The sequence below is a fragment of the Lepidochelys kempii genome, chromosome 2, assembly GCF_965140285.1.
Source record: "Lepidochelys kempii isolate rLepKem1 chromosome 2, rLepKem1.hap1, whole genome shotgun sequence".
NCBI lineage: Eukaryota > Metazoa > Chordata > Testudines > Cheloniidae > Lepidochelys > Lepidochelys kempii.
This window is the reverse complement of record NC_136381.1, coordinates 190,555,010-190,575,630: the sequence shown is the minus strand read 5'-3', so window position 1 is coordinate 190,575,630 and position 20,621 is coordinate 190,555,010. Positions and strand designations below refer to the sequence as shown.

General features: G+C 43.7%; 1 pseudogene; it reads left to right on the top strand.

Annotated features, from left to right (window-relative positions):
* Positions 1-13,623: 13,623 nt before the first annotated feature.
* LOC140906023 (C-C chemokine receptor type 8-like) lies at positions 13,624-14,830 on the top strand (annotated as a pseudogene).
* The last annotated feature ends 5,791 nt before the right edge of the window (positions 14,831-20,621 follow it).

Here is a 20,621-nt window from a genome sequence, read left to right as displayed (position 1 = left end):
AAGTGTGCCGGGCCATTAATCACATCCTGCTGCGAAAGACCATGACTCTTGGCAATGTGCATGAGATTGTGAATGGCTTTGCAGAAATGGGCTTTGCAGAAATGGGTTTCCCTAACTGCGGAGGGGCGATAGATGGCACGCATATTTCAATTCTGGCACCGGGCCATCTTGCGACTGAGTACATTAATCAGAAGGGGTATTTCTCTATGGTTCTGCAGGTGCTTGTGGATCACCGTGGGCGTTTCACAGCCATTAACGCAGGCTGGTCCAGAAAGGTGCATGATGCACGCTTCTTTAGGAACACCGGCCTGTACAGGAAGCTGCAAGTATGGTGTAGTGGGGTGGCTGCCCCACTCCTATCCTAGAGGGGGCTTCAGCAGGCCAGGGAGGCGGTGCAGGTGGGAGGCCAATCAGAGAAGGCCTGCTAGGGAGCCAATCAGAGGCTGAGTTAGAGACAGCCAATCAGAGCCAGACTCAGCCATATATAAAGGCTGCCCAGGAAGAGAGTGGGTAGTCTCTCCCTGGTGGTTAAGGGAGGAGGGCTGGCTCCTCAGCTGGAAGGTAGCACCTTGGACAGAGCACTGCTGGGGAAGGCCAGAAGAAGCTGGGGAGCTCCAGCCAAGGAAAACCCCAGGCTGCTGGCCTAGGTCAGACAGGTGCATAGGGCTGAAGGGGAAGTGGCCCAGGGACAATAGCAGAGCAAGGGGAGAGAAGGAGGGCAGAGAGGCTGCTGCTAGAGGGTCCCTGGGTTGGGACCCAGAGTAGCAGGTGGGCCTGGGTCCCCCCCCTTCCCCTTGTGCTACACCAGGCTGAAGAGGAGCGTGGCCTGATCCAGGCTGTGGCTGGGCCCTGTGATAAGGGGCTAGACTTAGAGGCTGCAGCTGGCCACTACAACAGGTGCAGATTGTGGACTGCTGATAACACCAAACCCCCGGAAGGGGGTGAGACCGGAGCAGTGGGCACTGCTGGAGGGCAGTTATCTGAAGAAGATGCTGCTGAGTGGGGAGCAATGAGGGTCCCCAGAGCAGATGAGGGGCAAGGCACCATGTGAAAAAGGTGCTCCATGACTGGACAGAGCTAATTCCTGGAGCAACCAGTGGGAGGTGCCAGTGGTGGTGAGTCCTAACCCTGTCACACAGAGACTTCCTTTCTAGACAGGAAGATCACTGTAGGGGAGGTTGAAATGCCCATACTGATCCTGGGAGACCCTGCGTACCCCTGAATGCCATGGCTCATGAAGTTGTATACAGGGAACCTGGACAGTAGTAAGAAGCAGTTCAACAACAGGCTGAGTAGGTGCAGAATGACTGTTGAATGTGCCTTTGGCCAATTGAAGGCATGTGACAACGCCTTTATGGCAGGCTAGACCTGAATGATGAAAATATTCCCATGGTTATAGCTGCGTGCTGTACGCTACATAATATTTGTGAAGGGAAGGGTGAAAGATTCACTCAAGGTTGGACCACTGAGGCAGAACGTCAGTTGGCTGAATTTGAGCATCCGGACACCAGGGCTATTAGAGGAGTGCAGCATGGTGCCATAAGAATCAGGGATGCCTTGAGGAAACATTTTGTAGCTGAAAACCAGTAATGTTTGTTGCTATGCTTGGGACTGCAACATTTAATAGTGTCTGTCATGCTAGAAAGCAGTTGTAATTGTTAAAGTCTATGATTCAATGTAATGATGTAATAAAATTGCATGTTGACTTGTTGAAGCCATAAGGTATCATTGCTTTCAAAGAAACAAAGATTGCTTACAAATTGTAAAAAATGCTTTCATTTAATGACAGCAACACAGACACACACACAGATGGTGAGGTACAAGGGAGGGGCTGGGTAATGGTCATAGGTTTGTACAAGTCCAGCTTTCATTTGAAAAACTGTCATTGGGAGTGTAATGTAGAGGATAGTGAGACGTTCCAGCAAGCTGATAAGAATATGTAGGGGGAGTTTGGGGAGGGCATGGGAATGAGTTGTGAATCTGCTGAAGGGGAGGGTGGGCATGCATAGGCTCAGTTTGGAGCATGATGAGGGACTGCAGCATGTCCGTTTGGCGTTCCAGGATGGTTATCAGCTGCTCGTCGCTTCCTTATGGAAAGCCTCGTTCTCTTTTCTGTCACACTTCTCACTGTCACTTCAGATCCATCTTTTCTTCTGCCAAGTGCAGCATCACATCCTGGAGCAGATCCTCCCTGCTCCACCTTGACTGCTTTCTAATCCTATGGAGATGCTCTGCCAGGGTGGGAGGCTGGCTTCCCAAGGTCATTTTTGTGAAGCCCAAAAGTAACAATTAACAGAAGCATTATTGTTAGCTAAACATAAGCAGTGATACACTGTATTAAAAAACACCACAGGTAACACACCTATCACTTTCTTGGTGACCCTAGGCAAGCACACATGAGACAGAAGACTCCAAGAATGGTGAGTGAATGCAGGGGCATTGTTTATTACAGAAAGCAATGTGAACAGGCCACACAGCTCTTAGGGGGAGCCAACACTGTTGGGGGGGACGGGGACGGGGGGACGGACCAACACTCAATAACTTTCCCAGCATTTTCCACAGGTGGTGGTCACTTTGGAAGATATGTTGCTGCCGAGGGTGAGCAAGGAAGCAAGAGAGCATCTGCTACATGCTTGCAGCTTCCATCCCGGTCCCTATGCTACTCTCCTGTGTGCAGCGATGGTCCCTGCCCAAGTGACTGTAGAGTGGCACAGGAAAGTGTCTCTTAATGGGGCAAGGAACAAAGCAACTCTGCCCAGGAACTTGCAGCAGAGGATTGCAGAGTACCTCCAGAAAAGTTTCCTAGAGATCTCTGTGGAAGATTCCCTTGAAATGACGGAGTCCATCAACTTGCTGTTCTGCCATACTGCTTAGCTGTGTGGGGAATTGCACAGCACACGGAAACAAGTCAGGCTACTACAGTTCTCTACCCCAACCTGCTTCAGCGCTTCACAAAAGCAAAGCCACTTACCAGTGGTCTCCTCTCCTGCTTCTGGCTCACCAGACAGTGACTGCTGTGACTGGCTAGACTCCTCTGGAGTGGAGAAGAGCTCCTGGTTGGATGCATCATGGGGCTCTGAATCTTCAGCCTCCACCTTTTCATCAATGACTTCCTCCTCATGGCTAGGTCCACTTTCCACTGGCTCCAGACCCACCGAAGTATCATGGTGGTCTTAGCGGTGGATGTGGTGTTGCCACCGAGGACAGTGTCCAACTCCTTGTAAAAATGGTAGATCTGGGGTGCAGCACCAGAGCTATGGTTTGCCTCCCTCACCTTGTGGTAGGAGTTCCTCAACTCCTTCACTTTGGCCCTGCACTGCAGCATGTCCTGATCATATCCCTTTTGGCACAAGCTGCGCACAGTCTGGCCAAAGGTATCATAATTCCTATGGCTGGAGCACAGCTGGGACTGAACAGCCTCCTCTCCCCAAACGCCGATGAGATCCAGCAGCTCAGCATTGCTCCAAGCAGGAGATCATTTGGTATGTGGAGCCGCCATGGTCACCTGGGAAGATATGATGAGACCTCTCCATGTTTTGCTGAGCAAACAGGAAGGGGAATTTCAAAATTCCCGGGGCTTTAAAGGGATAGGGCAGACGGCAGGGGTTCTGGAACAATGTGTATAATGGGGGTGCTGAGAGCCATTGAACTGAAGTATAAACCCTGCATATAATGGAAATCACTTCAAGCCGGGGGTGCAGCAGCACCCCTAGTTCCAGCACCTATGCTGACCAGAGTAGTCAGGATGGGCACTGTGGGACACTTCCCGGTGGCCAATAATGGCGTGAAATCAACCAGGGTGTCTAAACTGGCCCTGCGGCTCTAAAGCCTCGGCGCAAAAAATCTTACACCTCTCATCAGGGTGGTTTGTTTGTTTTTTTGCAGCACTGCAACTGAGGACTTTCAGAGCAAAAAGTGGCTTTGCAGTGTGTACACCCCTGTGGCTTCAGTGCAAAAAGCTGCTCTTCAGCACAAAAACTTGCCAGTGTAGACAAGGCCTTACATAAGACACTTCTGTTAATACACCCTGGAATGATTTCAACTTTTTTCACAACTGCATCACATTGCTGAAATATTCAATTTGTGAGCCACTATAACCACCAGATCCTTTTTCTACAGTACTGCTGCCTACCCAATTATTCCCCATTTTTGTAGTTGGGCATTCAATTTTGCCCTCCTAAGTGTAGTATTTTGCAGGTGTCTTTAACTATCATTTTATTGATTTCAGACCAATTCTCATTTTTCAAGGTCGTTTTGTATTCTAATCCTGTCCTCCAAAGTGCTTGCAACTAGGGCTGCCAAGTGATTAAAAAAACATTAATTGCGATTAATCGTGCAATTAATCACACTGTTAATAACAGAATACCACTTATTTAAATATTTGTGGATGTTTTCTACATTTTCAAATATACTTATTTCAATTACAACATAGAATACAAAGTGTACAGTGCTGACTTTATATTTCTATTACAAATATTTGCACTGTAAAAAACATAGTTTTTCAATTCACCTAGTAGAAGTACTTTAGTGCAATCTCTTTATCATGAAAGTCGAACTTACAAAAGTAGAATTATGTACAAAAACCCTGCATTCAAAAATAAAAGAATGTAAAAATTCAGAGCCTACAAATCCAATCAGTTCTACTTGTTCAGCAAATCGCTCAGACAAGTAAGTTTATTTACATTTGCGGAAGATAATGCTGCCTGCTTCTTGTTGACAATGTCACCTGAAAGTGAGAACAGGCATTTGCATGGCACTGTTGTAGCTGGTGTTGCAAAATATTTACATGCCAGATGCACTAAAGATTCATTTGTCCCTTGATGCTTCAATCTCCAATCCAGAGGACATGCATCCATGCTGATGACGGTTTCTGATCAACAACGATCCAAAGCAGTGTGGCCCAACGTATGTTCATTTTAATCACCTGAGTCAGATGCTACCAGCAGAAGGTTGATTTTGTGTTCTGTAGTTTCAACTTCAGAGTGTTGCTCTTTTAAGACTTCTGAAAGCATGTTGTACACCCCGTCCTGATCAGATTTGGAAGGCACTTCAGAGTCTTAAATCTTGGGTTGAGTGCTGTAGCTATATTTTAGAAATCTTACATCGGTACCACCTTTGCATTTTGTCAAATCAGCAGTGAAAGTGTTCTCAAAATGAACATGTGCTGGGTCATCATCCAAGACTACTGTAACATGAAATATATGGCAGAATGCAGGTAAAACAGAACAGGAGACACACAATTCTCCCCCAAGGAGTTCAGTCACTAATTTAATAAACTCATTATTTTTTTAATGAGCATCAGCATGGAAGCATGTCCTCTGGAACAATGGCAGAAGCATGAAGAGGCATAGGAATCTTTAGCGCATCTGGAACATAAATATCTTGAGATGCCAGCTACAACAGGGCCATGCAAACACCTGTTCTCACTTTTAGGTGACATTGTAAATAAGCAGGTAGCAGTATTTCCCATAAATGTAAACAAACTTCTTTCTCTTAGCAATTGGCTGAACAAGAAGTAGGACTGAGTGAACTTGTAAACTCTAAAGTTTTACATTGTTTTGTTTTTGAGTGCAGTTATGTAACAAAAATCTAAATTTGTAAGCTGCACTCTCATGATAAAGAGATTGCACTTAGTACTTGTATGAGGTGAATTGAAAAATACCATTTAGGTTATGATTTTTACAGTGCAAATATTTGTAATAAACTAAGTGAGCACTGTATAATTTAAAAATGTAGAAAAAAATCCAAAAATATTAAATTTCAATTGGTATTCAATTGCTTAATAGTGCAATTAATCACAACTGATTTTTTTAAATTGTGATTTTTTTTGAGTTAATCGCATGCGTTAACTGCAATTAATCGACAGCCCTACTTGCAGCCCCTCCCAACTTGATGTCATAAGCGTGCTCTCAACTCTGTTATCCAAGTCATTAATGAAAATATTGAGTAGTATCGGTTCTCTGTGGGACCCCACTAGTTATGTTGTGTAGTATGAAGAAAGGATTTCAGATGTGAGGAATAACTGGGCTAGAAGTTTTGCAATGTATTAGTTTCTGGTAAAATTTGCATGAGGTTCTGTGATACTAAGACAATGGGTAAAACCACTGATGTCAACACAGGTAGGGTCCCTGTGTTTGTCTGCAGTAAATAGCTATACGTGAAGCACCATTAGGGGATCCAAACATTAACAGCCCTATCAGCTTTTTGTTTGGAATGTTCTCAACAATGCGCATTTGAAGAATACCTGGGGCACAACCATTTTTGGTGTAGTGAGCAGCTGCTGCTGCTGCACAGGGGTAGTAGCAGGAGTGCTTAAGGGCTTGTCTAAACACACAAGTTGTACCGCTTTAATTATTCTGGTGTAGTTAAAGTGGTACAACCCCCTTGGTATGGATGCAGTTATAGAGAACTTATTCTGGTAAAAGAAGGGGAATAAAGCATCTTTATATTGATAGAACTTCATCCACACTAGGAGTTGCACTGATTTATCTATTTCCGTAGAAAAATCACAGCCCTAATTGAAATAGCTAAATCGGTACAAACACTGTCTAGACCTTGGCAGCTGAGAAAGCTCATCCATTGCCCTGTTAGCCATAGATAGGCAATGGCTCAGCAAAATGCAGCTCCTAAATTGGCCTTCCTCACCCAGAAATCTACAGACCACATCACCTCCCTCTTCACCACATCTAGTTTAAACTTCTTGTCTTCACTTTCCACACCCTCCATAGCCAAACTCGTCTTTTATCATGGCCCCCCGGCTTCTCCGTTCCAGCCTCAATCCCTGTTTATCCATCTCTCTCACATGCATCTGCCTATCTTCTTTCACACTGCTGCCCACGCCTGGAATGTCCTCCCATTTCTGATCCACCAAACCACTCCCCTCTTCTCACACAAATCAGCATCTCAGACCCAATTTTTGGCAATGCTCATAAGAAGTGAGTCAATAATAATGGCTATTATTCTTTTAAGTATTAACTGAACTATCAAGATGAGCACATCACTGCGTGGCAGAAACACATGTTCTTACTACTGTAACTCTAGTCTTTCCTCACCTCATTCCCACATTATGGTTTCTCACCTCAACTTCTCAAACATCTAAGATTAGAGTGTAAACTCTTGGGGACCATTTGAACTGTAAAGCACCCAGCACAGCTCTGGGTACTGTAGGAGTGAAAGTGCCATACTTTGAGTAACCAACTGTCATCAAGGCAATGCCTAGTAACAACAGAGGGTGATTTTGTTCTTGGATGAGACTGGCATGACTCAGTTGAAAATGCAGTCTTTGGAAACCAATGGAAGCCAGGCAACAGATCAAAGCAAACATTTCTGCTGTTTTCTAGTTGATTGCTGCAGTGGCAAGCTGATTCAGGGTATATTTAGCCACTTACTGGTAAACCTCATGTAAAGAAAGTGGTCTAATTTTTATTTTTATTTTAATCTCCCCCCAGTTGCTGCCAAGAAACGGCCTGGGGATGCTCTATGGTATACAAGTGAGAGGTGCCTTAGAAATACCATTGCTAGACAGCGTAGCTAAGAGTTTATGAAGTAATTGTCCTTGAGGTCAGAGACATACTTGAAAATATCTGCTGTCACAACCACAATTTCCTTTTTGTGACAAAACAAATCTTCTCTAGATCACTGTGTAGGAAGGAGAGGTTTAAGAGTCTTTCTACAAAGATGACACCTTTTTGCAGCAACTGGTCTCATTTTGTGGTCAGCACTAGAGTTAAGTTAATCTAGGTGGGTGCCATTACAATTCTAGGGCCAGAATCCCAGCACGCGGCTAGGCCCTCAACTTGTGTAAATTACAATGAGCTAAACTGACTTACAGCTGCTGAGGATCTGACCTCTAATGTTTACCTCCCTGAAAAATTTACTTTGAAATACTTTAGCATTTGCAGTATTCCTTATAATTAAAGTGGGAGTATGCCAAATACCATGATATTCTCAGCTACTGCTTGTTCTTCCCACCTCTACTTACTGGCTTGTGGATTAACACATTTTTGTCCACTCTTGGCCTCATTAGAAACAGCATGATCAATAGGCAGCAGCATCCCTTTCTCCTGTTCTCTCATGATATTCTCTCCCTGGTGAGGACGGATTAGGCATTTACATGCCATCTGCTCTCATGTTTTTAATTACCACCTTTATGCCAACAATTCCCAGATCTACCTCTCTACTAGAGTGGAATAACTGAGTATTTTGATTCACTGGCAATTTTGTAAAAGAAAATCATTTGGGGTCAAATGAAACATTTCATCCAATCTGAAATGAAATGTTTCATGCATTGAAGGTGCTGGGGTTTGGGGGATTTTTAAAGAAAATTGTAGGGAATTTCAAAAAGTTGTTTCAGATCAGAAAAATCAAAATGTTGTTGTGTTTCAAAAGCATCAATGTAAAGTTTTGTTTTTAACCACAAACTATTTGGTGAAACCAAGACAAATTCACAAAACTGTTTGATGTCACCAAGCCTGCATTTTTTTGCCTAAAATTGTTTCAGCCAAAAAATGTCACCCTGCTCTAGTCTCTCTACTCTAATCTCTAGCTCTGTCCAGTGTCAGACTGACTCTCTGCTATCAAACTCTACCCTTCCAAAGCTGAATTGCTTGTCTTTCTTCCTAATCCTTCTCTCCTTTTGATAACTTCACTCTCCTCCCTAGCTCCCAACGTCACATACTCTGTCACTTTTAGTTCCTCTCTCCTATACATAGGTGTTTTTAAAAACTAACCCTCTAAGTTCCATTTTCAAAAGGGACTTAAGATTTAGACTCCTAAGTCTTACTGAAAGCCAGTGGGATTTAGGCATTTAAATGCCAAAGCCACTTTTGAAAATGGAACTAGGATCCCAAGGCATTTTAAAATATTGTACCTCAGACTCTTTACATCCTCTTACTTCCTGTGTTCTGTAACAAAACCCTATCTCTTCCTCTTCCTCCATATAACTAAAATTCTTATCCATGTGTGATGGGGTGTTAATCCCACACTGGAAAGGAAGGAGTTAAAAGCAGCCTAGGGAGGCTGTTCAGGGAGCAGCCAGTCAGAGGCTGCACGGAGCAGCCTATCGGGGCCCAGTGGGCTTACATAAAAGGAGTTGTAAAGCCAGAGACAGTCAGTTGCTGCAGGGAGCCCAAGGAGAAGCCACTGTGTTCCCAGCAAGCTGCAAGAAGGTAGCACCTTGGATGGAGCAGTTGCTGGGAGGGACTCGGGGAGCAAGAGGGAGCTCCTAGGTGGGAGTTGGGACTTGCAGGCTGGAGGACCTTTGAAGGTGCTAAGGACCTGTGAAGAAGGTGCTAAGGCCACAGGGATATGGTTCAGGGAATTGAAGCAGCAGTATTGGTGGAGAAGTTACAATGAGGCTGCTATCTATGGGGTTCCTGGGCCAGGATCCAGAGTAGTGGGCAGGCCTGGGTCCCCCCCCCCACTTGCTACTGGGGAAGTGACTGGACTTTAGAACTGGGAGATACTTCCCCTCCCCAACCTGGAAGGGGGTAAACATGGAAGGTGCCATGGCCGGAGGATGCTGTGGTTCCTGGGCTGAGATGGGTCTGCTGGCAGAGAAGGCAGCAGAAGCAGCACGGTAGGAGAGGGCATGAAGGCTGAGAACTAATTCCTGAGACGGCCAGCAGGAGGTGCTGGTCTGGTGAGTGAACTCCATCACACCATGCGTTAAACATTTTTGGATTTCTTTCTGTAACTTTCTCCTCCCTGATCTCTTCACATCTCACTGTTCTCCAACCGCAGTCTATCCAAAATGCAACTGCTAGTCATCTTCCTCCTCTGGCACTCTGCAACTATTTGAGTAGCATCCTCTCTTTTAACATAGCAGGTTCATGCTTTTTGTCCTGACCTTCCAGTGCTGCATAATTTCATCCCCCACCTTACACCTCTGCCCTCATTTGTTTCCACTCTCCCTTGTATTTCCTCTGCTTACTCCTATCGCCTCACTAATAAACACACTCTGTTCATCTAAAGTCCCATATATCTTTACAGCACTATATAAAAGAATCATAATTTGAAGCCAATCCTAATTCCAGCTGGGCCAGTATTTTGTCCCAAACCACATGTACTGAATATATTTTGGTGCATGCAACCAAATAAGCAAATCTCTCAACTTTAAATAAAACTGAGTTTTCAAAAATGGTTCAAGGGATGTGTAGGTGTGTGTGATCTCATTGAATCAAGTTTGTACATTAATAGACAGGTGCGTAAAAATAGTACTTGGCTAGATCTAGCATGTTGGTTGAAATCAGTTACAAGATAGAAACAAAATATATTTTTTGGAAATTACATGCCAGGTCTTCAGCTGCTCTAAATTGGTGTAATTCCATTGACTTCAACAGAGCTACACCAATTTACACCTGCAGTTCATTGGCACTACTTGTCCCTGGCATAGGTTTTAAGGGGTCTTAGTTTCTATTATGGAGGTAGCCATAGTGGTGTGTGTGTGGTTTTTTTTGTTTTTTTTTTTGTTTTTTTTTGCTAAAGGCAAGAGTCAACTGTGCAACCCTTGCACACACTGGAGAGCACCTGCTCACATGCATAGACCTATTCACTTCAGAGAGTGTGAGGTTGATACTTTCTCACAAACTATTTATAAACCCTTTAATGTTCACCTTTTCCTGTTTACTCATTTTATCTTAATCTAGCTCTTGAACTAGCAGTCCATACTTGTTCAATATCTTCATTAATGATCTGGAGGATGGTGTGGATTGCACCCTCAGCAAGTTTGCAGACGACACTAAACTGGGAGGAGTGGTAGATACGCTGGAGGGTAGGGATAGGATACAGAGAGACCTAGACAAATTGGAGGATTGGGCCAAAAGAAATCTGATGAGGTTCAGCAAGGACAAGTGCAGAGTCCTGCACTTAGGATGGAAGAATCCAGTGCACTGCTACAGAGTAGGGACAGAATGGCTAGGCAGCAGTTCTGCAGAAAAGGACCTAGGGGTTACAGTGGACGAGAAGATGGATATGAGTCAACTGTGTGCCCTTGTAGCCAAGAAGGCCAATGGCATTTTGGGATGTATAAGTAGGGGCATTGCCAGGAGATCGAGGGATGTGATTGTTCCCCTCTATTCGACATTGGTGAGGCCTCATCTGGAGTACTGTGTCCAGTTTTGGGCCCCACACTACAAGAAGGATGTGGAGAAATTGGAGAGAGTCCAGCGGAGGGCAGCAAAAATGATTAGGGGACTGGAACACATGACTTATGAGGATAGGCTGAGGGAACTGGGATTGTTTAGTCTACAGAAGAGAAGAATGAGGGGAGATTTGATAGCTGCTTTCAACTACCTGAGAGGTGGTTCCAAAGAGGATGGATCTAGACTGTTCTCAGTGGTAGCGGATGACAGGACAAGGAGTAATGGTCTCAAGTTGCAGTGGGGGAGATTTAGGTTGGATATTAGGAAAAACATTTTCACTAGGAGGGTGGTGAAACACTGGAATGTGTTACCTAGGGAGGTGGTGGAATCTCCTTCCTTAGAAGTTTTTAAGGTCAGGCTTGACAAAGCCCTGGCTGGGATGATTTAATTGGGGATCGGTCCTGCTTTGAGCAGGGGGTTGGACTGGATCATAGAATCATAGAATATCAGGGTTGGAAGGGACCCCTGAAGGTCATCTAGTCCAACCCCCTGCTTGAAGTAGGACCAATTCCCAGTTAAATCATCCCAGCCAGGGCTTTGTCAAGCCTGACCTTAAAAACTTCTAAGGAAGGAGATTCCACCACCTCCCTAGGTAACGCATTCCAGTGTTTCACCACCCTCCTGAGGTCTCTTACAACCCTGATATTCTATGATTCACACTTATTCTGCAGTTGTTGGGAGTCTATACATCACAAACGCTCATCAGTCTCCACCACCAAGGGAAAAGACCATTTGGACACATCTGTGACCAAGGGAGGAAGACGATACAGTAGAACAGATGCCAAACCAAGCCCTGCCTCCGTAGTCAAAGGTAAAATATACTGTCATCTTAATTGTAGTTAACTAACTATAGTTGACAAGGGGAAGACACACCTTAAGAAATACTTATCGCTAGATAATCTAGAAAACTATGCTTTTTCAACTTGTTAGGCCAACTGAGGTGGAGAAGAGATCCTCCATGGAAAACAGTGAATTTTGGAAGTCATAAAGATGAGAAGAGGGTATCAGCAGCATAACAATAGCATAATCTTCAGAGATGCTGAGCACCTGCATCTCTTATTCATTTTAGTAAACTTGTTGTTCAATTATATGGGTGTAAATGAGATCAGAATCAGATGAATTCTATTTATAATTTCACATTGCATACATCTATTCTACATAAATCTGTTGCTTTATAAATACTGAACATAATTCTATAATTATGTTGGAATTATAGCAGAGATTTAGGTTAGATGACATAAATGCATTGGTCTTCTCATTCCTTATTATTTGTAACTAAATAGAGACAAACACCTACAAGATCTCTATCAAGCGTTCTTGCAACTACAATACCCCCCTGCTGAAGTGAAAAAACAGATTGACAGAGCCAGAAGAGTCCCCAGAAGCTACCTACTACAGGACAGGCCCAACAAAGAAAATAACAGAACGCCACTAGCCATCACCTTCAGCCCCCAACTAAAACCTTTCCAACGCATCAGCAAGGATCTACAACCTATCCTGAAGGAGACCCATCACTCTCACAGATCTTGAGAAACAGGCCAGTCCTGTCTCACAGACAGCTCCCCCAACCTGAAGCAAATACTCATCAGCAACCACACAACAAAAACACTAACCCAGGAATCTATCCTTGCAACAAAGCCCAATGCCAACTCTGTCCACATATCTATTCAATTGACACCATCATAGGACTTAATCACATCAGCTACAATATCAGAGGCTCATTCACCTGCACATCTACCAATGTGATATGCGCCAGCAATGCCCCTCTGCCATGACATTGGCCAGACTGGACAGTCTCTACATAAAAGAATAAATGGACACAAATCAGAAGTCAAGAATTAGAATATTCAAAAACTAGTCAGAGAACACTTCAATCTCTCTGGTCACTTGATTACAGAACTAAAAGTGGCAATTCAACAAAAAAACTTCAAAAACAGACACCAAGGAGAGACTGCTGAATTAGAATTAATGTGTAAATAGGACACCATTACCTTTGGCTTGAATAAAGACTGGGAGTGGATGCATCATTACACAAAGTAAAACTATTTCCCCATGTTTGTTTCCCCCCCACCTCCCCACAGCTCCTCAAACATTCCTGTTAACTGCTGGAAATGGCCCACCTTGATTATCACTACAAAAGGGTTTTTTTTCCTCTTTTCTCTCCTGCTCGTAATAGTCCCCTTATCTGATCACTCACATTAGAGTGTATGGTAACACCCATTGTTTCAAGTTCTCTGTGTATATAAAATCTCCCCATTGTATTTTCCACTGCATGCATCCGATGAAGTGAGCTGTAGCTCACAAAAGCTTATGCTCAAATCTGTTAGTCTCTAAGGTGCCACAAGTACTCCTTTTCTTATTCAACAAGCAGTCACATTGATTTCATTCAGCGTTAGTAACAATGGCAAAATGCTGTCTTTTGCAACCCTTCCATACCCATAATCAAGTAATTATCTCTTTTTTTTGTGCACAGGTCTTAAAGATGACTGTTACAAGCCCTTTCCAAAACACCACAGAATATAACTATATGTATGATGAAGGTACCTCTCCTTGCAGTGAGGGCAATGGTTTCGGCAGGTTTAAATCACTGTTTCTTCCAACAGTTTACTTTCTGGTGTTTTGTCTTCTGCCTAGAGCGAAATGCCTTGGTCATATGTATACTCCTGACTAGGAAGAAACTCACCACCATGACCGACGTGTTTGTTCAACCTTGCAAACTCTGACCTGCTCTTTGTTGTCCCCCTCCCATTTCAAGCTCACTATGCTTCAGAAGAATGGATTTTTGGAAATGCAGCGTGTAAAATAATGGCTGGCATTTATTACATAGGCTTTTACAGTAGCATTTTCTTTATAACCCTCATGAGCATAGACAGGTACATAGCAATCGTTCATGCTGTCTATGCTATGAGTTCAGACAGTCACTTGTGGCATAATTATAAGCTTAATCTGTGGATGTTGGTCGGCTTGGCTGCTATACCAAATAGGGCGTTTACCCAAGAAGTGGAAATTGAACAGTCTCTCAAATGTGTCCCCAAATATCATTGAATACCAGGGTTGGAAGGGACCTCAGGAGGTCATCTAGTCCAACCCCCTGCTCAAAGCAGGACCAATCCCCAATTTTTGCCCCGGATCCTTAAATGGCCCCCTCAAGGATTGAACTCACAACCCTGGGTTTAGCAGGCCAATGCTCAAACCACTGAGCTATCCCTCCCCAAGCGACTGGGTGATTTTTCACTCAGTTTGAAGTCAACATCTTGGGCCTTTTGATCCCGCTCAGCATCCTCATTTACTGCTACTCCCACATCCTGAAAAAACTGCAGAGCTGCAAAAACCGGAACAAGATCAAAGCCATCAAGCTGATTTTCATCATCATGGTCATCTTCTTCCTTTTCTGGGCTCCCTTCAACATTGTGCTTTTTCTAGACTCTCTGCAGAACTTGCACATCATCAACGACTGCAAGACGAGCCAAAGGCTAGCGCTGGCCCTGCAGTTGACCGAATCAATCTCCTTCATCCACTGCTGCCTGAACCCGGTGATCTATGCTTTTGCTGGCGAGATGTTTAAAGCTCACCTTAAAAAAATATTCCAAACCTGCATCCGTCACATTTCTAGTAGCAATTCAGCCAATCATTCTCACTCCTTGCCCACTCAACTGTTAGGCTATTCTGATAGTGACCGAGTTCTGTGAAAGCTTTCCCACTCCCTGCCCAGGAATACATTCTACCTGCGTTCATCTAAATACAGCGATTGCCCTGAAAAGCTTACGAGCATTGACTTAGCCCAGGGGTCTACCTCCGCTGTTTATTTTTTAGGGACAGAGGAAAGTTGGTCCTGGATTCTGACTTCCACTCCTTCAAAAATTGCAGCAATTCCTCCAAACCCATGCTGTGAAAAAATCCATCTACCCACATGCAGAGATCCTATCTAGAAACTCACACATGAGCAGAACATACCATCACCAACATGATCTGACACCTTTGTGGACAGTGGAAACCGGCAGTGAATGAAGAGGACATAGAATTGCTGGACTCTTCATGTCAATGTTTCCATAATACTATGCGTTGCCTATGCTCAGTGTCTCTTCTTCCTCATAGTATTTTTCTGTTTTAAATGTGTTTTTTTTTTCTTGAATAAAGCAAAATGGCATCTTTGTATAACTGGCTTCCTGACGGTTTCCATAGTTTAAAAATCTGGGAGAAGTTTATGTATACAAGCATTAAAACATAAACTGGGCTGGAGGGAGGGGACATCTATTGAGTTCTGACTTAATTTTAAATGTGTGTGATAGCTTTTTTAAAAGTTTCCTAGCAAAAAATTCCCTCCTGATTGAATAATTCTCATCAAGAAAGAAAGCAGCCAGTGTAGCAATTGTGTAATAATTTTCAGAGACTACAGTTAAGCAATAGAGAGAGACTGCTACTTAGCTTAGATGTGAAATGAATCATTGCACATTTCACTGGATGGCTGTGCACACAAATCAGTTACAGTTTTTAAATGTATGGCCTGACTCACCCTTCAGTTTGACACAGATGTAACTCTCAGTTTCAATGCCATTATGACTGTGTAACACTGAAGTCAGACAGGAGTGAAACACATTCTTGTATGGAAACCTCTGAGGGCAGAATTTTTTCTTATATGTTTAGTTTGGTGCATAACCTTTCTAAAAAGTAGAGGGCTCTGCTGCCGTGTGCTATTGGCCCAATCCAACACTCACTTTGAAGTCAGGGGGAGTCTTCCCCATGACTTTGACGGGCACTGGATTAGATTTTATGACTTCTGTATGTCCCACCCCACAACCCAATCCTGTAGAAGTAGCCTGGCAATATATGTTATGATAATTCCTGAAGCTACATTAAAGTACAGTGCACTGAAATTTTTCATCAAAATAAGACCTCTCATATTCCCTTCTAGGCAAGTCTTTTCTCAAAACTCCAATAATAATTTATGGAAAGAAAACTACATTTATGTTCATTTAAGGTTGCTGTAAGCACATTTTTAAAGAACAATATAATGCCTTAAAATCTAGAAAATATACAGATGAGGAATTGTCAAATAATTGACTGTGTCAAGAAATAGTCTAGTCTTTTTCAGCAACTCTACCTTTCATTTTTAAAATATCATTACAGTTACTGTAATGTTACTAATTAATTACCAAAAATATATTTCTAACTTTAATTCTTACTTCTTGTTGTCATTTCTCATGTCTCTAGAAAGAGTAGAAGTATACTGTGATTTAATTACAGTACTTTCATTTCTCCAAAGACTTTACAGAGTTAGAAATTGTGAAGCACTCCATTTACATATTCGTATTTTCCACTCTATTCTCCATGTTTAGTCAGAGTTTAGGTTGGAAATGTATACTGTATATGCTCCTCAGATGGACTACATCTTTCATCATACCATGCAATCATATGACTCCCATGATGTACGGCCTCCCTCACCAAGAAGAGAGACCACGATATTTCATAAAAGATGTGGTCTAAATCGGGATTCCAGGCTAACGATGAAAATGAAGCAGCTGAACTAGAACACTCATGAGGCACCACAGCACCATTTCAGAATCAAACATTTTAGGTTTGGAACAAAATATTATGATTTCAAATTTTTCTTTAAAAACTTGAAGTTTTCCATGGGAAGTTGTGATAAAAATGAATTTTTCTTCATTTTTGTCAAAGTTTTCTTATGGGTGAAAAAAACATCAATACATTTTCTGACCAACTGTTCTGGAGACACTTCCCCGCAGGGTTACACAAGTATTTATTATTCAGCAGTACAGTGCTGGTGGTCCAATATCCGGGTTTCTCTCTCTGGCTCTGGCAGAGGTATAGCTCCTGTCTCCTTTTCAAGTTGCAAACAGCTCAGTGACCTTTTTCTAGTAGAACACCTCATGTGATGTATTTACAGTGTTCCTTTCCACCACTTTTATAGAGTACACAGCTTCTGAGGCACTCACACAAGCAAGAGAAACCTCCCACTCTTTTCCTCTCCTTTTATGCTTTCTTCCTGTAGAGCAGTTTTTAAAATAAGGGCCAGGGCCGGCCCCAGGCGGGTCGGGGGCCCTGGACATAGATGAGGAGCTCCCCCCTCCAGTTCCACCTAGGCCCTGTCCCCACCCCACCCCTTCCCCAAGGCCCCACCCCGCCTCTTCCCCCACCCCCGCTCCACCCCACCCCTTCCCCACCCAGTTCTGCTCCCTCCCCCGAGTGCGCTGTGCCCTCGGTTCTCTTCCCTCCCCCCAGTGCCTCCAGATGTTGCGAAACAGCTGATCGGCGGTAGGCACTGGGAGGGAGGAGGAAATACTGATCGACTGGTCCCACAGGCGGGCAGGAGGCACTGAGGGGAGGGGGGGTGGTAGAGAGGCTCCTCCCCCCCCCACTCACCCGTCTCCCAACTCACCTCCCCGCCCACCTCCTCACAAAGCGTGGGGCTGGCCCAGGCCATCACCCCAATTTCCTGAACCCTAGGGCTGGAGGAAAGCCAACAGGTGCGGAGGAGCATGTGGATCAAACAGATACATCCCTTAGGGGAGAATCTATTCATGGAGATTCTCTATGGCCTAGTAAGGAGGAGAGGACAGAAGATGATAAAATACGGGTAGGGTCTGATGAGAAACAGTCAAATGAAAAAACATCCCATTCAATTACATCACATAATGGCAGACAGCTAAAAAGTGATAATTTTTAAGTGCTTATATACAAATGCTAGAAGTCTAAGTAAGATGGGTGAACTAGATTGCCTCATATTAAATGAGGATATTGATATAATAGACATCACAGAAAGCTGGTGGAATGAGGATAATCAATGGGACACAGTAATACAGAGTACAAAATATTTCAGAAGGACAGAAAAGGTCTAATTAGTGGGAGAGTGGCACTATATGTGAAAGAAACCGTAGAATCTAATGAAGTAAAAAATCTTACATGAACCAAATTGTACCATAGAATCTCTATGGAGAGTAATTCCATGCTTCCATAATAAGAATATAGCAGTAGGAATATACCACAGGCCATCTAACCAGGATGGTGATAGTGACTGTGAAATGCTTAGGGAGATTAGAGAGGCTGTAAAAATAAAAAACTCAGTAATGACGGAGGATTTCAACTATCCCCATATTGACTGGGTGGATTTCAACTATCCCCATATTGACTGGGTACATGTCACCTCAGGATGGGATGCAGAGATAAAGTTTCTTGATATGTTAAATGACTGCTTCTTGGACCAGCTAGTCCTGGAACCCACAAGTGGAGAGGCAATTCTTGATTTAGTCCTAAGTGAAGCACAGGATCTGATCCAAGAGATGAATATAGCTGAACCGCTTGGGAATAGTGACCATAATGTAATTAAATTTAACATCTCTGTGGTGGGGAAAACATCACAGCAGCCCACCATGGTATCATTTAATTTCAGAAAGGAGAACTACACAAAAATGAAGAATTTAGTTAAACAGAAATTAAAAGGTACAGTGCCAAAAGTGAAATCCCTGCAAGCTGCATGGAAACTTTTTAAAGACACCATAATAGAGGCCCAACTTAAATGTATACCCCAAATTAAAACACATAGTAAGAGAACCAGAAAGTGCCATTGTGATGAAATAACAAAGTAAAAGAAGCAGTGAGAGGCAAAAAGGCATCCTTGAAAAAGTGGAAGTTAAATCCTAGTGGCAAAAATAGAAAGGAGCATAAACTCTGCAAGTGAAGTGTAAAAATATAATTAGGAAGGCCAAAAAAAGCATTTGAAGAACAGCTAGCCAAAGACTTGAAAAATAATAGTAAAAAAAATTGTAAGTACATCAGAAGCAGGAAGCCTTCTAAACAATCAGTGGGGCCACTGGACTATCAAAATGCTAAAAGAGCACTCAAGGATGCTAAGGCCATTGTGGAGAAACTAAATGATTTCTTTGCATCAGTCTTCACGGCTGAGGATGTGAGGGAGCAAGTTCCCGCTAAGCTGTGCAGCCATGCAGCATGCTATCAAGGGCCATGTAAGTGGGGAGAGGAACTGCCATGGCCGGGGAGAGGTGACTCTCCCCCGGTCCTAGCCCCGGAGCTGCCCCAGCCTGGAGAGGTGCTCTCCCCCAGCCCCGGGCTGCTGTGGCGAGAGAGGGCTGGGGGGAGTCCTCTCTCCCCACTGCAGCCGTGGGGCAGCCTGAACCCCAAACCCCTCAGCCCCAGCCCCAACCCTAGCCAGAGTCCTCACCCCCCCATACACACCCAACCCTCTGCCCCAGCCCTGAGCCCCCTCCCACACTTCAATCCCCTCAGCCCCACATCACCTCCATATTGGTGCATACAACAAAATTCATTCCGTACAAGGATTAAAAAAATTAGAGGGAACATTGTGAGGGAAATTCCCAAACCTGAGCCATTCTTTTTGGATGACAAGCCTGAGGAACTGTCCCAGATCGAGGTGTCATTAGAGAAGGCGTTGGAACAAATTGACAAATTAAACAGTAATAAGTCACCAGGACCAGATGGGATTCACCCAAGAGTTCTGAAGGAACTCGAATGTGAAATTGCAGAACTACTAACTGTGGTTTGTAACCTACCATTTAAATCTGCTTCTGTACCAAATGACTGGAGGATAGCTAATGTGCCACCAATTTTTAAAAAGGGCTCCAGAGGTGATCCTGGCAATTACAGACCAGTAAGCCTGATGTCAGTACCGGGAAAACTGATTGAAACTAGAGGAAAGAACAGAATTTGTCAGACACATAGATGAACATAACTTGTTGGGGAAGAGTCAACATGGTTTTTACAAGGGAAATCATGGCTCACCAATCTACTAGAATTCTTTGAGGGGGTCAACAAGCATGTGGACAAGGGGGATCCAGTGGATATAGTGTACTTAGACTTTCAGAAAGCCTTTGACAGGGTCCCTCACCAAAGGCTCTTAAGCAAAGTAAGCTGTCATGGGATAAGAGGGCAGGTCCTCTCATGTAACTGGTTAAAAGATAGGAAAACATAGGATAAAAGATAAAACATAGGATAAAAAGATAGGAAACAAAGGTTAGGAATAAATGGCCAGTTTTCAGAATGGAGAGAGGTAAACGGTGGTGTCCCCCAGGAGTCTGTACTGGGACCAGTACTTTTCAACATATTCATAAATGATTTGGAAAAAGGGGTAAACAGTGAGGTGGCAAAATTTGCAGATGATACAAAACCATTCAAGATAGTTACGTCCCAGGCAGACTCTGAGATCCCTTCGTACCTCTTCACAAAACTAGGTGATTGGGCAACAAAATGGCAGATGAAATTCAGTGTTGATAAATGCAAAGTAATGCACATTGGAAATCATACTCCCAACTATACATAGAATCATAGAATCATAGAATCATAGAATATCAGGGTTGGAAGGGACCCCAGAAGGTCATCTAGTCCAACCCCCTGCTCGAAGCAGGACCAATTCCCAGTTAAATCATCCCAGCCAGGGCTTTGTCAAGCCTGACCTTAAAAACCTCTAAGGAAGGAGATTCTACCACC